An 18,641-nucleotide genomic window follows, 5' to 3' on the forward strand; every position below is an offset into this window, starting at 1 on the left:
ACAGGGAAGGCTTGCAGCTTAATGATTGAGGAAGAGGCGTGGGTTTTAGAAGACCCCATAAAACTTGAACTGCAGCATTGATCAAGTTGAAGTCAGGGCCGTCTTTACCCGGGGGTGCAAGAGGTGCAGGGCACCTGGGCATCAAATTCTGGGGGGCACCAGGTGCCCACTGCTGAAGCCGCCTAAGCTCTTAACTATCTACCTGTTATCATCAATAGTTATAAGTATAAATGTGGTGGTGTGGCTGGGGTGCAACTTCTGTGGTCTATGCTTTTGTAACCTCTAGGTTGGACTTGTGTGATGCCTTATATGTGGGGTTGCCACTGAAGACAGTTTGGAAACTTCAGCAGGTGCAAAATTTAAATGGCCAGATTGTTCACCGGGACAAGATGGTTCGAGCATATAACACCAGACCTGGCTCAACTGTGCTGGCTGACAATTAGTTCCCAGGTTTCAAGTCCTCACAGACCTTATGAAAATGTCAAGGACTGAACCTGGGTATTTGAAGAAGTGTGCATGCACACGAAAGCTCATACCAAGAACTGACTTAGTTGGTCTTTAAGGTGCTACTGGAAGGAATTTTTTTTGTTTTGACTATGGCAGACCAACACGGCTACCTATCTGTAACTGAACCTGGGATTGACATTCTACCTTGGAGCTGCAGCCCTTCATACAAATCCTGAAGGTCAGGACATGGTATAGTATTAGGATTTTTTAGACAAAGTGTAATTTCCCTTCTTTCTTTAAACATTTTTTTTTATTAAAGATTGGTTTACAACAGTACGTGCAATGTCTCTTTTTCTTCAAGTTACATTTTCTGCAGATCAGTTTCATTTGTTGAGACATTAGTGTTACATTAGGAAGAAAAGGGGGGAAGAGGTGGAAGGGCCGTGGTGGGTTGGGTGGCGATGTTTCTATATTACTTAATGTATGTGTGGGGTTTTGTATCAGCGTCACTTGTGCAGGTTTCTCTTTACTATTCGCTTGTGTTTCTTTGGTGGTGAGAGTGGTTGGGGTTGGCCTAGGGTGTGGCTGGTTGCTTGTGATTGGCTTGTTTTCATGTGTGAGTGGGATGGGTGGATGTTTTTGAATCAGGTTAGCCATATTGATTTGTATGCTGTTGGTAGATTCTTGTCATTCTCTTGTTGGGCTGTGTATGTGATAAAAGGGAGCCATACAGGATGAAGGCGTCTTCTTCCATTTGTCCCCGTGTCAGTTTCAGTTTATTAGTTAGTTCTTCTAATAAGGCTATTTCCCGTACTATTTGGTACTGTTGGTCTATGCTTACTCCTGACAGGTCTCTCCAGTATCTGGCTATGGTGTTTCTGGCTGCTTTTAGGTGGGTTATGAGTTCTTTGTGATGGGAGTGGGCATTGTTGACTTCGGAAGATGTTGTAATCTCCCTTTTTATTTATGTTAACCCTGCAAACAGCATTCAGTCATCAAAGGAGCTACAGAGCCCAGAACTATTTATCCACTTGTATGTGCCTTTTTAAGAGCATGTTGTGCCCCACAGCAAAATAGTCAAGGCAGGATCTGCCGAATGAGTCACTGAAGCTTTAAATCAATTATTGCCTTCTGAATCAATCTCATGGTTGCTCAGCTTTAACTTACTACATTCATTGCTATAGCAACTGCTAGATATATGTGTTTTATTGAAAGCAAAAACCACGCTCTTAGATTTTATTGTTTTAGACTTGCTTGGGTTTTCTTTTTAAAAACAAAATAACCCCCTTGATATTCTTGTAATACACTTTCAAAATTCAACTAGTTTGTTAGTTTTGAAAGCATATACCACAAGGATGGTGGCGAAAGAAGAATAAGCACATCAGTTTGGAAATGGATACATGCTTAAGTGTAGCTTGTACCTAATAACTGTTTTGTGCCTTGATTTGTGATGGCCCCGTGCAAAGTCAAAACAGGCAGGCAGTTCTGCCATTCACGCCTTGCATGTTGTCATTAAAAGCAGGAAAGAACAGGCCTGAGGCATATGTTCTCTGTGGTTTGCTAACAGAGAATGCCTCTAGTTCAGCTACAGTGGTTGCTATCACTTAAGCACATCCTGTTTTAAATACAGATTAAGGCTAAAGTCCTAATTCCCATTGACCCTGGCTGAACTTGCTTGAAAATAATCAAGCATCCAGTTGGGGTACATATCTTAGTTTAAACCCTATTTAGAAGTGTTGACTACTGGGAGTTAGTGGCAAAAATAATCAAAATAAATTTGACAAGCTGATTTCTCTTTCCACAAGACCCTTAACTTGAAACTCTAGTCTTACTCAACAGAAAAAAGAGGTTTTCACAGTTACAGTGGTACCTCGGGTTACATATGCTTCAGGTTACATACGCTTCAGATTACAGACTCCACTAACCCAGAAATAGTGCTTCAGGTTAAGAACTTTGCTTCAGGATGAGAACAGAAATCGTGCTCCGGCGGCGCGGCAGCAGCAGGAGGCCCCATTAGCTAAAGTGGTGCTTCAGGTTAAGAACAGTTTCAGGTTAAGAACGGACCTCCGGAACAAATTAAGTACTTAACCCGAGGTACCACTGTACTTTGCATTTTATATGGGTGTTACTGTTGGTTTTAGGGTGTCCACTCTCTTTTAATAGAGATTTCACCGTGCTTGAATACAGCTCCATCCAGCCTGGAAGGTTGTCAGATTGAGCTTGCCTTGAAATCTTGCTAAAGTCTTCAATATTTCCAAGATGAAAATTAGCCTCAGTCACTATCTTCGTGCCATTCACACATTCAGGCCATTTCACATTTTTATTGGCTGGAAATGACATCACACACATCATCGCCCAATAGGAAATACATGCAGCACAGCAAAGTAGCCAGGATGTTTTCCACTCTGCTGAGCCGTACAGACAGTTCCGTGTGTTGCAAGGCTGCAGAATTTTATCTGACGCACATTAAATTACCTTGAATGTAAGGACTCTTGCTTGTCCAGCACCCGGTTCTCATCATGGGCATAGCTAAACATTGTGCACTTGTGTGTCTGTGCATAAGAGAGGGCAATTAAGGCTCACTCCAAAGAGGCATGTGACTAATGGTTGCAAGAGCCTTGCAAAACTGGTGCCATGAAAGGGAAGCAGAGCAGTACTAAAGAGATGCTGTTAAAGGGGCCTTTATAAACCTGGAGCAATTCATGAGGCTTGCCATTTGAACCCAAATGGGCCTCTACCATAAAGATCTCAGAGAAATGGTGGATCTCTGAATCCACCTCTTTCCACCTCTCAGGCATGTACAAGACTCCTATGATGGGAGAATGACTAGAAGCCTACGTGTGATAGCACTTATGCCCACTGTGGACCTCAAAGTTGTTGCTAACTCCCATCAGCCACCTGATGTTGCATCACTCAGCAGCTCCTGGCTTTTCCCACAAGCAAGACCTGAGCGCAAGGGCATTCTCCACACTTGGGATTCCCAGAAACTGGATTCAGAGGCATATTGGAGGTTGAACACCTCAGAAAGTAGAAAGGGAGGAAGAAGCTCAATGAAGCGTCAAAAGCAAGCACATGTTTATTGTTTTGCTGATAGACACCAAAAATTAGGCTAGCGGGGGGAAATAGGCAAGGAAAGAATCCCACAACTGTGATCGCTGCCATGAGAAGACATAGCTCTGTGTCAGTCTAGTCTCTGATGGCGGAAACACAAGACCTAATTGGGTCAGTTTAGTACAGGCTTCCTTCGTCAACAAATTAGATGCTATGCTTATGTGGTTTGCTATTCTGTTTCCTTCACAAATAGCTGGTGCAGTCTGTGTGTACAAGAGAGAGTGCTGAATTGGTACTGTATTGTTGCAGAAAAGGGCTTTAGCCCTTTGCCCCTCCATGGTCCTGATCCAGGTGTTTCCATTAGCACCATTTGGCGGAATATTGTAATAGGTGCTAGAATTTAATTAAGGTTTGGGGTGTCAAAGCTAATTTCCGTGGAGGTGAAAGCCGGACTCGTATGTGTATTTAAGACAGACCCAGTCCCAGTCCCAGTGTGTTTTTAAGCCATGTGCTAGACTTTGCTAATCCCTTAATTAAGCTAAATGTCAAAAGCCAGAGCCGTTAGCATGTCAAAGGATGGAAGGACAAATCTTTCATTTGCAAACGAGTGGATTTCCTCCCTCCTTCATTTGAGTTTAGTTCATAATAACAATGCCACTATTTTAGGTAGGTTACAGTTGAGAACGGCAGTTAAGAGTTAAGCAACAGAGTTACTGGAGTGGACTGGAAAAAGTCAAAAAGCAGGATGCTTATGTCTGTTTTGAAACCAATGTGGTGGCTATGGGAGAAGCCAGAACCTCTTGAGGGGTGTTAATGCTGTGAACCCCTCAATTGTGGGCTTAGGTTGTATATATGTGTAAATAAACAATATATCATAAAGACACCACGGTCTCCGCTGTGCCTCATTTCCAAAAGGAAACACAGACCCTCACAAGGACATCTGCAGCACCTGGAATCTTGCACAGCTCATAAATTGCAGTGGCATATAAAAATATTTTCGGTAAACTGTGGAGGGGGGCTTGGCTCAGTCCTTATATGCAAAATATTGGGCTGCACATTTAGTACAGCGGTACCTCGGGTTAAGAACTTAATTTGTTCTGGAGGTCCATTCTTAACCTGAAACTGCTCTTAACCTCAAGCACCACTTTAGCTAATGGGGCCTCCCGCCGCTGCCGTATGATTTCTGTTCTCATCCTGAAGCAAAGTTCTTAACCCGAGGTACTACTTCTGGGTTAGCAGAGTCTGTAACGTGAAGCATCTGTAACCCAAGGTACCACTGTAGTTACTTTAGTTTAGATATGTTTTAAATCCAACTCCCTTTAGTCCCAGCCAGCATGACTAATGGAGTGTCTTGTGTGCAAACTGAAATGTTGACAGGACACTCCTAGATTAGAGGAAGGGGCACCATGGAGTGGGTGTGCAGTTCCACCCATCCTTGGATAGGTTAACCTAACCTGGGTGAGAGCCAGATGGCTGTCAGGAACAATATAGCCATGCAACTAACAGCCAGCCATTTGTTTCTACATTCTTTTATGGTTCTGCCAGTGAATGGTTTCATTGTCTCATTGTGGGTTTTGCAATATATTTTTATTGGAGCAATAGCAATAATTGGTGGCAGTGGTTTGGTGATTGAGGAGGAGATAATGGAGTGACTTGAGGTGGAATAGAATGGGGTGAGTGATATTGAAGGAGTCGTAGATTGGTTGGATGGAGAGGAGTGGTGGGAGGAACCCGCTGGGCCAGGGCAAGACGGCTCTGAGATTGGGATTGGTGGTGGGACAATGATGAATGAGAAGAGGGAGCAGACTGGAAGGAGGAGGTATCAGAAGCTGAAGAGGCAACAGGGTTTGGTGAGCAGGAAGAGAGAAGTCCAGACTCAAAGGCGGGAGAGGAGAGGGGCCAGAGATGAGGCAGGTTGCTGAAGATTCTAGGGTATCTTCCTCATCTGCTGCGACCAGCTCCCCTCTCCACTGGTCTCCCAGAATATACAGAGAAATGAAGAGGGTGGAATGATAAGAGACAAGATGATGGAGCCTTAGGCTGCTGGGGAAGGAACCAAGGAAGGAACCTTAGAGGTGGGAAAGTGGGGACCTTCAGCCCTTGCAGCTGCCTCACTAGGGCAAGACATACTGGGAAGAGTTGCTGTGACCACTAGGCCTGCACTGTTTTCATTTCTCTGAATAAAGAGTTAACTTCACTGGCTCCAGTGTTTTTCTTTATTGCTGACCTACTCCTGACAAGTAGATACTGTATGATTTGTGTAAATAAGACAGAATGTGGGTGCAATGTATCTGTGTTTTGGGGTGAATCTTGTATATTGTGATTCAGGATGTCTCTTGGCAAGAGGGAGGCTGGAGAAGGAAGGAATCCTTGACTTTTAAGAAGTTTTCAAAATATACTGCTATGTTTTTGTTTTTGAGGGGGATTTTATTGTTTTATATTGCATTGCAAATTTTAGTTTTCAGTTTCATTATTTTGTAAACTGCATAGTTATTAAGTATGAAACAGTAGATAAATATACTAAACCAACCAACAAGCAAACAATTGTCAAGGGATTTGTCCAGAAACATCTGTAGAGCTACAGGTTCCCCATACCTCTTTTAAATAGAAGTTTATTGTGTAACTTTTTACAAAATTGTTTTGCACATACTTTTGTTTTTATCAGTAGTGACTTCAGTCCAATTTTTCGCTCTTGGCATTTCCTGCAGAAGAGAGGGCACATTTTTTTATTCTCTCACACATCCATAATAATAGTACTTACATGCATTTAACTTTGGCTGGACCCACCATTTCCATGAAGCTTGTTACTTAGCCTGGATGGAACCAGCAATGAAACCTGGATGAAGAAAACGTGTCTTGGCCAGAGTTCCCTTTGTGGGAAGTGCCAGGCTGATAAAGATCAAGGCTGCCGAAACAACCTCAGGAATCGGAGGTGTGCCTTGGGTAAACCTGAGCATCCAGTTTGAACAGCCACAGTCATGAGTTGGCTGACCCATCAAGATCTTTCAGGCCACAGCATTTTTGAAAGAATACTTTTCACTTAACCCGTACACCTTTCTGACGCTACAGGAGATGCTATCAGCTGCTCCAGATTCCAGGACTGCTGTGTCAAAAGCGAGCACAAAAGGTTCTCCACTCTGCCCAATCTGATAAACACCAGATCTTGCAATGATGCATGTGTCTGTGATCCTATTAAAGTTGGGTTTTCATTTCTGAGGCATCAGTCCCTGGGCTTACTCTGAGGTGAGGTGATGTCAGCCTGTCCACCTGGCAACTGGGAATATGGAGACTAAAGACCCCTAACCCTAAAGAGGGTTGTGAATGGGGTGTCAGTTGCAGCAATGGGATGTGCCAGACAAGGGCTGCTGGGGCTTTGGCTGTTTCCCACACAGCCTTTCACAGCCCTTTGGAAGCCATAAAGGGAATTTTACAAGCATGCTGTAAAAAGTGCACATCTCACCCAGGTGAGCAAAATGAGAAAGTGAGCACATGTCCTTACAAATGTACTAAGATAATAAAACAAGGAAATAAAGCAGGTGAGGAACAGATTACTACAGTCATAAAAACAACCACAGGTTTTTCTTTCAATAAATCATGTACCAGGGAGGCAGTTCAAGGACAGAAGTGTGAAATAAATACTGAAGGAAGGCAAAGAGGTGGTTGAGAGGTGTACAGCTGGATCCTAAATATGTGTGCTTGGAACTCAGTGGAGCTTTCTTCTATGGGACTCTGTTGTCAATCATTCAAAGGCCTGAGTAAACAAATGTTCAATTCTCATTTAAATGAGTCAACTGTGGGGACAACTTGAATGATCCCTGGGAGAGAGTTTCACAAGTGTGTCTGTGTGTAGATAAAATATAACATGTAACCTAAACACACACAGAGGGGGGGGGGTTGGATCATAAAAATTATTTAAAATCTCACCCTTGGCTCCTAAGGGAAGGGAGGACAGGATAAAAATCATGTGAGTGAATGAATTAATGAAATGTTTATATTATTATAATGTACTGTATGTGGGGCAGCCCTTGAAGACTGTTTGAAAGCTGCAGCTAGTGCAGAATGAAGCCCCCATGTCTTATTGTAACCATATAACACTGGTTTTATAAGAGTTTCGCTGGTTGCCTGTGTGCTAGCGAGCCCACTTCAAGGTGCTGCTTGTTGGCATATAAAACCCGTAACAACTTCTGAACATAAAAAGAGCCTGGTGGATCAGGTCATCTCATCCCATACCATACCCTGTCCTTATAGTAGCCACCCAAATACCCATGGGAAGCCCACAAGCAGATTCTGAGCACAACAGCACACACCCCACTTGTGATTCCCAGAAATTTAGGTGCCTCCTGCCTCTGAGTGAGGATGGAGAAGATACCCATTATGGCTAGTAACCACTGACTGGGACCCAAATACTTGAAGAAAAGCGTCTCCGTATATTAACTTGCTCAGATCCTAAGTCAGGCAAGAGAGCTCTTTCTGGAGGTCCCCACCAGTAACCTTGAGTGGTGACTTGACATAGGACCTTGTCTAGTATAAATCTGCCACTGAGCTGGTTTGCGTATCTTGCAAACTGAGTAAACATGGCCCACAATTAGGGGTTTAGGGGAGGACGTTTAAAGATGAAAAGCAACCTCTGATGCTGCTCTCAGGAGTGAAAGAGCACTAGTTAACTTTCCTCTCCAGATTTTGTTAGCTCAGAATCAACCCACCCCCACGGCTAGTTTTCAGCCTATGAAGAAAAGATACAAGTTCCCACATCTTACAGAATCTCCCTTAAAAAGATAATCCGTTTAAAAAAAACAAAAAAAACCCCAATATTACGTGGTCCATTAAAATATTTTAAAAAGCTCTGAAAGACAACATAATTGATTGTTCATACAATATCATCCCACGCAGTCCTGTTTGTTTTCCCCATTCTGGCATTTTGCAAGGAGTTGTCATTTATGCCGAATCTTCTGCTAGAGAACTTTTGTGTGCTAATTGGAATAATTCAGATTCCTCTCACACTACCAAACGGAAAAGAAAAGGGTGGTTGAACAACACTTCTTAGCAGCCACAGTCGGATGTAATTTGATTGCATTCCCACCTGCCCCCATCACTCTAGCCTAAACCTCCCATAATTATGCAAGCAAAATATCCATTTTTCATGGACATAGCTTGTATTTTCAGGTTGCCTTTAATTTCTTTAGGTAATGGGTGCTGAAAAGCACTTTGTCATTCTGTGAGTAAGATTCGTGATTAAGAGCTCCTCTACATACTGTATTTTTTGCTCTATAAAACTCACTTTTTCCCTCCCAAAAAGTAAGGGGAAATGCGTGTGCGTCTTATGGAGTGAGTACAGGCTGCGTAGCTATCCCATAAGCCAGAACAGCAAGAGGGATCGCTGCACAGCAATCCCTCTTGCTGTTCTGGCTTCCGAGATTCAGAATATTATTTTTTCTTGTTTTCCTCCTCCAAAAACTCAGTGCGTCTTATGGTCTGGTGCGTCTTATAGAGCGGAAAATACAGTAATCAGGACTGCCAGATGGGGAACCACCTGCTTAAAATTTCCTCCCCATTGCAAAGACCTTGCCTGCAGAATGCTAGTTCTCACCCACTGCTGTCCAATTCATACATGTTTTCTAAGAGGGTCGTTATTTTATTTCTTACTTACCTATTTACATTGGGGAGCACTCAATCTATAACTTAAAAAGGGTAAAGGGACCCCTGACCATTAGGTCCAGTCGTGGCTGACTCTGGGGTTGCGGCGCTCATCTCACTTTATTGGCCAAGGGAGCCGGCGTACAGCTTCTGGGTCATGTGGCCAGCAAGACTAAGCTGCTTCTGGCGAACCAGAGCAGCACACGGAAACGTCGCTTACCTTCCCACTGGAGTGGTACCTATTTATCTACTTGCACTGCATGCTTTCAAACTGCTAGGTGGCAGGAGCAGGGACCAAGCAACGGGAGCTCACCCCTTGTGGGGATTTGAACCGCCGACCTTCTGATCAGCAAGTCCTAGGCTCTGTGGTTTAACCAACAGCGCCACCCGCGTCCCTGCTAACCTATAACTTACCTACTAGAAATATTACAGCCCTGGACTCTCAGCAGAAACTAGTTACACAAGAAGAGCCTTGCTGGATAAGCTCAATGACCTATCTAGTTTAGTATCAACTGCAAGAGCACTCTTGCCTCTCCTGCAGTTTCCAACAACTGATGATGAGACGCATTGCTGGCTCTGACCATGAAGGTGGAACATAGGCATCATGGCTAGTAATCATAGGAGCCAACTTCTATGGACTGAGGATCCTTCAACCCCCCCCCCATAAAATATTTGTGGGGGCCAACCGTCCTCCCAATGCCTTTATGGGCATTGCCATTCAAATGTTGTGTGCCTGCTGCATCTTGTGATTGATTATGCAGGGCTTACCTCCCCCCCCCCCCAATATTTTATTTAAGTTGGCACTGCTACTAGTAGCCATTGATTTTTTCATTCCCCCCCCCCAACAACCAAAACACAGTGAAAACCCCCTGGCGGCTGATGCTGATACATTGGGTATACATAATCAATAATAACATATTCAAATCAACCATATGTACAATTCTATATACCTTAACACTCCTCCCTCCACAAGATTTATTTAACTTTTAACATTTTAATTGCCCAAATTGTTCAAACCTGCCCAAATAATTCAATGCCTTCTCACGCCAATCCTCCTCCTTCTCACTGACCTTAAACCCTTTCATTTTATGTATATTCACAGTTAGATATTCTAAGATTATGATATTTTTCATTTTTCCCCCTCCATTGGTTCACTCTTAGCACTTTTGCATTTTCCCAGTTACTCGCTATAACCTGTCTGGTGTGTGCCTGCTGTATCTTGTGATTGGTTATGCAGGGCAGGGCTTACCTGCCCCACCCCTATTCATTGATAATCTTTGCCTCCATGAATTTGCCTAGTCTTCTTTTAAAAGCCATCAGTCATCCCTGTGCTGCCACAGTTGTATCATGGAACATGTTCATTCGATTTAGTCATTCTGATACACACAAGGGATACAGCTCCGCAAACAGTCAAGTTGGTTCTTCCACTCTTAGCTTTTGCCTCAAACTTTCAAGATAACATACCGGTACATTGCAAAACAACTGTAGCTGCTCTTCTGTAGAGTGACTTGGTATCTGAGTAGATCAATACCTTTAGAGCATTGCTTGTCATTGCTGGGTAAAAGGTAAAGGGACCCCTGACCATTAGGTCCAGTCACAAACGACTCTGGGGTTGCGGCGCTCATCTCGCTTTATTGGCCGAGGGAGCCGGCGTTTGTCCGCAGACAGCTTCCGGGTCATGTGGCCAGCATGACCAAGCTGCTTCTGGCAAACCAGAGCACCGCACAGAAACACCGTTTACCTTCCCGCTGGAGTGGTACCTATTTATCTACTTTGCACTTTCGAACTGCTAGGTTGGCAGGAGCAGGGGCCAAGCAACAGGAGCTCACCCTGTCACGGGGATTCAAACCACCGACCTTCTGGTCGGCAAGTCCTAGGCTCTGTGGTTTAACCCACAGCGCCACCTGCATCCCTACATTGTTGGGATGCAGCCCTAATTGGACATTCAACATTATCTGGGTTCTAGATCATGTGGAGAACCTACAAATGTAGTGTATGCTCTCCTCTTCAAGTCTTCACCTTAACACATGGGAAGCAAGGTGTGAAATGTGATACGGGGAGGGCCATCAAATGCAGCCTCACTTTCCCTTTCACACAACCACAGCCACAGGATAGGTAAACACGCAAACAGCATGTATCTTGTGTATTATTGCTGGATTAGAACCAGTGGGTTAGAGAAGCAAATTTGGCGAAACATGAGCCGAAACTTCCTGACGTTAAGGACAGAGCAGGCTACCTGTGAACACTCCTATGCTGGGGGTATTTAAACAGAGGACAGGCAGCGTCGTCTGTCAGAAATGCTGTAGTTATAGCCATACATTGCAGATCCTGTACTAAGCAAGGAGGGTTGCCAGGGCAGTCTTAAGCATATCCGGCGCTGTGGTGCAAAGATCCCTCTGGCACTCCCCCTTTCCTAGAGTTGTCAGCCTTTTCTAAGGGGCGGAACCCCAAAGTTGTTGACCTTTTTTAGGGAGCTGACACCACGCTTACACATTATCTCTAACAAGCCCTTAGAACAAATGAAAATAAAATAGAATAAAATGAAAAGGCAGAAGAAAATCTAATGAAGTCCTCAATTCCAAAGCAAGACTCATTCAAGACTCAGCAGTTCTTCTAATTCATCCTCATGATTCAAATCACCAAATATCAAAAAGTTAAAGCAATCACCAGTTTGTGTCTTTATTAATTTATTTAAAGAACAACAGACAATGAAGTTCCCAGCCAATTTGTATTTAAGTACAAAGCTGACATTTTCAAATATTGTGGGGGGTGGGAAGGTGTAAAGCAGCGACATTCTGAACCTAAAAAGGACCCAAAACTTGGGTCACAAAGGGCTGCAGCCCTAACTGCACTTACCTGAGAGTAAGCCCTGCTAAATCTAATATGACCTTGTTTCTGAGTAGACAGTAGGACTGCAGCAAGAAACACAGTTGAGAATTAGGGCTTTCTGTTTTAAGTCTCAACCAGAGGAAAATATAATATTGGAGATTAGGGAGAAAGGAGTGTGAATAGATTGGGGGGAGGGGGCTGACGAGAGACAAAAACCACAGGTAACAAGACAAGGCACACTTTCTGGGGAGCAAGTCTCACACACAGTTGCTTGGGGCGAGGACTGCAGAGGGACCATAGTTGGGTTGTGTGTGTGTGTTTTTCAGAAAAACATAGAATTGGAAGGGACCCTGCGGGTCATCTAGCCCAACCCCCTGCAATGCTTTTTAGCTTGCATTGATCTCAAAAACCTTTAGTGCCTTTTTTTTTTTTTTTAGTTGGGTATGCAATTAACAGGCTTGTTTCACAAATAAGGGAGAAGGAGCATTGCTGGCTTGGTTTGGTTTGCCTTTGTCTTCGTTTTTAGCATGTGCTTAGCACTGTAGTTTCAGGCTGTGAGCCGCCCTGATATCTATGGGTGGAGGGCATTAGTAGTAATACTAGTAGCAGTAGTAGTACAGTGGTACCTCGGGTTAAGTACTTAATTTGTTCTGGAGGTCCGTTCTTAACCTGAAACTGTTCTTAATCTGAAGCACCACTTTAGCTAATGGGGCCTCCTGCTGCCGCTGCACGATTTCTGTTCTCATCCTGAAGCAAAGTTCTTAACCCAAGGTACTATTTCTGGGTTAGCGGAGTCTGTAACCTGAAGTGTATGTAACCCGAGGTACCACAGTAGTAGTAATAGTAATTAATGGTGATGATATTTTTCGCAGGGCTTGGAGTGAGTGGGTGATGGCCAGCTGCTGGAATGAATGGGGTCGGTGCTAAATTATCTGGCGTGTTTTACAACCCCTAGGGACCTTGTTGGTGGGGTGGGGGGCGGAGAAGGAGCCCCCCCAAGGAAGAAGAAGAAAAGTGAAGGGAGGAGGCTTCCCTTCCCTGGGATAGAGTTGCCCGTAACATTAAACACAGGGCACGATTCCAGGGGGGGAGAGAAACCAGGGCAGCAGCTGCTGCTACTCACAGCTCAGGCTAGATGTAGCTGAACAGGATGGGCAAGGGGACTGCAAACCCAGCACGGAGGCTCCGTGGGCTGACTAGAGGAGGAAGAAAGGGGGCAAGTGGGGGGGCGTCTCTCTCCTTCCTTCCTTCCTTCCTTCCTTCCTTCCTTCCTCCTCCTCGCGCTCTGCTTCCCCCTCACCATCGTTTGCCTCCCTCTTCCCACAGGGTGGGCGGGTGAAAGAGAGCACTGCACGCATGCCAGCCATATGGTTGGCAAGGCACAGCTGGCGGGTGCAGGAAAAGGGGAGGCCGCTGGCAAAGCCGCGCCCCTGAGAGGCCAGCACCCTGGCGCAGTGAACCACCAAGCCCTATGGGAAAGACGCTTCTGAGGGTTGGGCTGGAGGACATCCAAGGTCCTAAAATTAAGTCACCTCCTTCCTAATCATTTGAGACAGGACTGTACTCACATTATGAAAGGGGAAGTGAGTCACACAGATACTGAGTGGCTTGCCCAAAGGACAATTAAGGTTTGTGTGTCAGGATTATGAAAGCTTTGCACATATGGATCATTCCCATACTACCATTAAGGGGTTAAAAAATCACTAAAAGCTGAAACATGCAAATTAATGCCTATAAAATCCAGAATGATGCACAGAAAGGCCAGATTTTCCAGACAGGCACAGCAGAGATAGAAGTAGAGATAGTTGTATTTAAGCCCATGGGAAGAGGAGGAGGAGGAGGAGGAGGAGTTTGGATTTGATATCCCGCTTTATCACTACCCGAAGGAGTCTGAAAGCGGCTAACATTCTCCTTTCCCTTCCTCCCCCACAACAAACACTCAGTGAGGTAAGTGAGGCTGAGAGACTTCAGTGAAGTGTGACTAGCCCAAGGTCACCCAGCAGCTGCATGTGGAGGAGCGGGGAAGTGAACCCGGTTCACCAGATTACGAGTCTACTGCTCTTAACCACTACACCACACTGGAAGCACACCTGTTTGGGATTTTGGCCCATATTTCTGGTTTGTGTTCCTCCAAAGTGCTCAGAGCAACATATGTCTGATTCGAAGGAAGCAGAACAGACGGGACCGGAAGCAAGGTGTGGCGATTGCCTCAGGCGGCTGGATCCACAGGAGCGGCAGGTCCCAATGTAGATCGTTATTCCTGCCCCATTGTTCTTGATATAGATCTTCACTCACCCCTTCTTCCCTGGCTGGAAGATCTGGGCGATCTGCTGTTTTGTGGTTCACCTCAGGTGCCAAAATGTCTTGGGCCAGCCCTGAGAACAGAAAGAAGACAGGCTCCGGTGATATAAAGAAATAAGATGTTCTTTTAGCTCAATTTATTTCCAAGCTAAAGCTCCTTGGTCAGGAGTTATAAACAAAGATGATGGTAATTTATTTTTATCTTTTTTAAAATACTCTGTTCTACTGATCTTGGGTGGAATCTACAAACATGTTTAAAATGCTGTGAAAAATGCTTTTTAAAAAAATTGTTCTGAAAAATGCATTGAATTTGCTCCAGCTCACAGTTAACATTTAGTGTCACAATTGTATACTGCACTTTACAATGCATTCAAAGTGTTTTATTTGCAGCTGTATAGCTGAGTCCTGGGTGCTTTTTCCTTCTTCCTTAGGCATAGGCATAGGCAAACTCCAGCCCTCCAGATGTTTTGAGACTACAACTCCCATCATGCCTAGCTAAAAGGATGATGGGAATTGTAGTCCTAAACATCTGGAGGGCCAGAGTTTGCCTATGCCTGCTCTTCCTGCTCACTCCTGGGAAGCCCCATCTAGACAACTGATGAGAACTGGTTTCTTGCAGCAAAACTGCATCATATTTCTTCCAATCTTTCTCTGGCAGTGGTGGAGCATGTCTTCATGGTGCCCAGGGGGCGAGAGTATGTGTGCACGCCAGGAAGGCAGGGTGCACCAGCCCAGCCCTTGCCACCAGTGTGACCAGCCTCTCAGATGATCCCAGCCTCTCAGAGCGGCTCGGGGAGGGTGGCATGAGAAGCACGCAACAGCCATGCACCCTCTGATCTCAGCCTCGCCCTCACTTTGCGAAGATGGAATCAAAGGCTGCATGGCTATTGCATCCTCCTCATGCTGTCCTGTCATCAGGCGATGTGAGGAGAATGCAGCAGGGCAGGCATGTGCCATTCAAAGCCATCTGATTTGAAGGATACATGTGTCAGGCATCAAAGGATCCAACCCCCCAGGATAGGTTGCCAGGACAAGGAAGGTTGTCTTACCCAGGCATAGGCAAACTCTGCCTTCCAGATGTTTTGGGACTACAACTCCCATGATCCCTAGCTAACAGGACCAGTGGTCAGGGATGATGGGAATTGTAGTCCCAAAATATCTGGAGGGCCGAGTTTGCCTATGCCTGTTCTTACCAATGCTTTTTATTCAATATTCACAGAGAGGGGCTTGGGAATGTGGCCTCTCGGAATTATGGTATTGCTCCAAGTGAGTCTCCATTCCCTCCCTCTCTCCCATTATGCATCATCACAACAGTTGCTGAGATGTGCCTACTGCCTCTGAGCTCTCTGCTCTCCTACTTTCAATGCCCTCTGGGGTCTGGGAGAGGGGGGTCTGGAACGCTTTCTAAAGACACTGTGTCCATCAGTTGTCCCCCCCTGGGGCTTCTTCCTCCTCCTCTCCCATTAACTTTCTCCCTCATCTGCCTCTGAGCTGTGATCTCCCTCAAACCCCTGTTGTCATTCTGAACAGGAAGGGTCAGGCTGGGGAGGCAGTCTCCACCCTTCCTCCCCTGCCCAGTCCCTGACGTCGTGCTCCTGACCCCCCTGCCAGCCCCACGCTGCTTTGTGTGGGATCGGACTCGCAAAGCAGTACAGTGGTACCTCGGGTTAAGAACTTAATTAAGGTCCGTTCTTTGTTTTTCTAAAAAAAATATGTATTTAATTTTCCACAATCATAACAAATATCACATAATAGAACAACAAACAAAGGGGGGGGGGAAATACATCAAAGAAAGAAAAACAATACAAAAGACCCCATCCTACCCACCACAATACTAAAAAAAATAAAGACAAACTTAGTCCTTTAAGAACCCAATCTTAATTACACGTTGACTTCCTCTATTCCCTCCCTTCTGAATTTCCTTGTATCTGCATGTAACAGCTTTCCAATATCATTCTTAAACATATTTCCAACTGTTATCTATCATATTCACTTTTCTTACCATCTAAATCACATTTATATAATTACATCCTAATTTAGTCCTAGGCCTATTTGGTACTTTCAAGGGACTTCTAGTTATTTATATTATAATATTTATTCAAATAGTCCTTAAATTTCTTCCAGTTTTCTTGATATTCCTCTTCTTTCTGGTCACAGATTCTTCCAGTCAGGTCAGCTAGCTCCAAAAAATCCATCATCTTCATCTGCCAGGCTGAGGTCCGTTCTTAACCTGAAACTGTTCTTAACCTGAGGTACCACTTTAGCTAATGGGGCCTCCCACTGCCACCTCGCCGCTGCTGCGCAATTTCTGTTCTCATCCTGAAGCAAAGTTCTTAACCTGAGGTACTATTTCTGGGTTAGCAGAGTCTGTAACCTGAAGCGTTTGTAACCTGAGGTACCACTGTATGGGGCTGGCAGGGCCAGCATGAGGAGCAAAATGCCCCCTCGATAAACATGTTATGAGGCAACAACCCCCCTTGCCCCACCCACTCAGAAATCCCATCATCCCTGAGCACTGGCCATGCTTGCTGTAGCTGATAGGAGCTGGAGTCTGAAGCATGTGGAAGTCTTCCTGTTGTCTACCCTGGTTCTAGAGACATCTGTTTTGCTGCAATTAGAAACAGCAAGCTGGAGGTTGAGGTCTGCTCCAAACAAGGCAATTTGTATGTTATCAAATTATACATTAAGTGGCTCAGAAAGCCAGACCAGACCAATAAAATAATTTGTGAGGTTGCCACGACCATGTGGTGCAGCATCACATGTTGGTACTGAGTGGTATTTGCTCTTTCTGTTGAAAGGAGATGCAAGTTTGACAACATCAAAAAAAAACCCCACTAATGAGTTGTTTACAGTCTGAATTTAAAAGAAGCAGTCTAAGGTGCCGAGCAATTGCTGAGGATAATTTGGTAACTGCCTTCTACATTTCTTGGAACTGAAGGCTTATTCCTTCTTCTTGGAAGGATTATTTTCTTGCAAGCATCCTTTCCACACATGTAACAAAGCCAAACATGGAAAGATGCTATCTTTGTCACTTCTGCAGTGTGCCTGCCAGAATCGCCGCTTGGTGGTTCCATCTTGCCTGCCCTGTGACTCTGGGCTAATAGCTTTCCATGGTTTGTTTAGAGTTCTTTTTCCACATTCCTTTCAGAAAATGAGGCTTTGTTTGGCTTTGTTGCTGCGTCCTTGTGTATTAGAGTCTTAGAGATGACATTGTATTGGAAAAGAAATTCTTCATTTAAAAGAGCGGTTCATCAAGCTATGGGAATCAGCAACTATAAGTAAAAAAAATGAACAAACTTGGATTTTTATAGACGAGGCGAGGAAAGAAGGGAATTAGTCAGCCTGAGCAAAAATGCTAAGGTTTGGCTTAGCATGTTGTCCAAACCCAAGTTTTGGGTTAAGCTCTCTGCTCCTCATCCAAGAGCTGAAATCAAAAACAAACCTAGATTGTAGCTTGTGGTCCATGAGGCGGGAGCATAACCATGAGCCTCAGATTAGACATTTGCCTCCCCACCCATACGAAATAAATAAATAAAGCTTATATTTACAGGGAGAGAATGGCAAAAATATAATAAATGGCATTACAAGCTGACGGTCAAAAGTGGTTGAGGCAAAGGGACGAGTGCAACCAGTTTAGCAAACATTTTTTAAAGACAATGTTTTCCCTCTGTTTTTAACTCAAAGAATCGCCTTTTTTTTAAAAAAAAAAAAACGGACCTGCGTTTAATTTCCAATTTACTTAAAGAATTGGAAAATTAATGAGTGAGAGGAGTTTGTTACTTAGGTGCCAGTTACGTTACAGGTTGTGATGGATCTAAATTAGCCAGTAGTACTCGAACCAATGGCTTCAAGTTACACAAAAGGGGATCCCAAGTAAACATTAGGAAGAACTTTGAGGCAGTAAGAGCTGTTCAACAGTGGAATGGACGAGAGTTGTGGATTCTCCTTCAGCGGAGGTTTTTAAGCAGAGGTTGGATGGTCATCTGTTTCGGACGCTTTGGCTGAGCAGGGCTGCCATATTTCAAACATTTCCAGCTTCACATAATCAGTCCTGTGATCCTGTGACATGCACTGTGTGAAAGGCTTCTGTGGAATTGAATAACTTCAGTCATTCCTGTTGTGGTCTGCTTGGGAAACTCTAATTTATTGTAAGATTAACCTTTGCAAAAGATGTGTTGCATCTCCTTAGTGGGGGTTGGATTAAGTCAACTATGAGCTTCATTCTAGATGTCTTAATCTGTGGAAACATTCTGTTTACTGCATCTGTGGACATCATGTCTAATTTCCATGAAAATCTTTGCTCAATGATGGTCTGTTAATGTATTGCCAACCAACTATTAAGCAGAAGGGATGCCTGCCACGAATCTCTTCCTATTTCC

At 44.4% G+C, this 18,641-nt stretch overlaps 1 protein-coding gene and 1 long non-coding RNA gene across 9 annotated transcripts in view; one reads left to right on the plus strand and one right to left on the minus strand.

Moving 5' to 3' along the window:
* PRLR (prolactin receptor) overlaps positions 1 to 18,641 on the plus strand; it is a 121,362-nt gene that overhangs the window by 57,152 nt on the left and 45,569 nt on the right. The window lies entirely within an intron of this gene.
* Positions 8,395 to 16,880, minus strand: LOC310827239. The gene is made up of 3 exons (XR_014556246.1): positions 16,792 to 16,880; positions 14,257 to 14,336; positions 8,395 to 8,498 (listed from the first exon to the last, which is right to left on the minus strand). It is a non-coding gene; the product is annotated as an uncharacterized lncRNA (long non-coding RNA).

The sequence above is a fragment of the Podarcis gaigeae genome (genome assembly GCF_964106915.1).
Source record: "Podarcis gaigeae genome assembly, chromosome: 11".
NCBI classification, from domain to species: Eukaryota; Metazoa; Chordata; class Lepidosauria; order Squamata; family Lacertidae; genus Podarcis; species Podarcis gaigeae.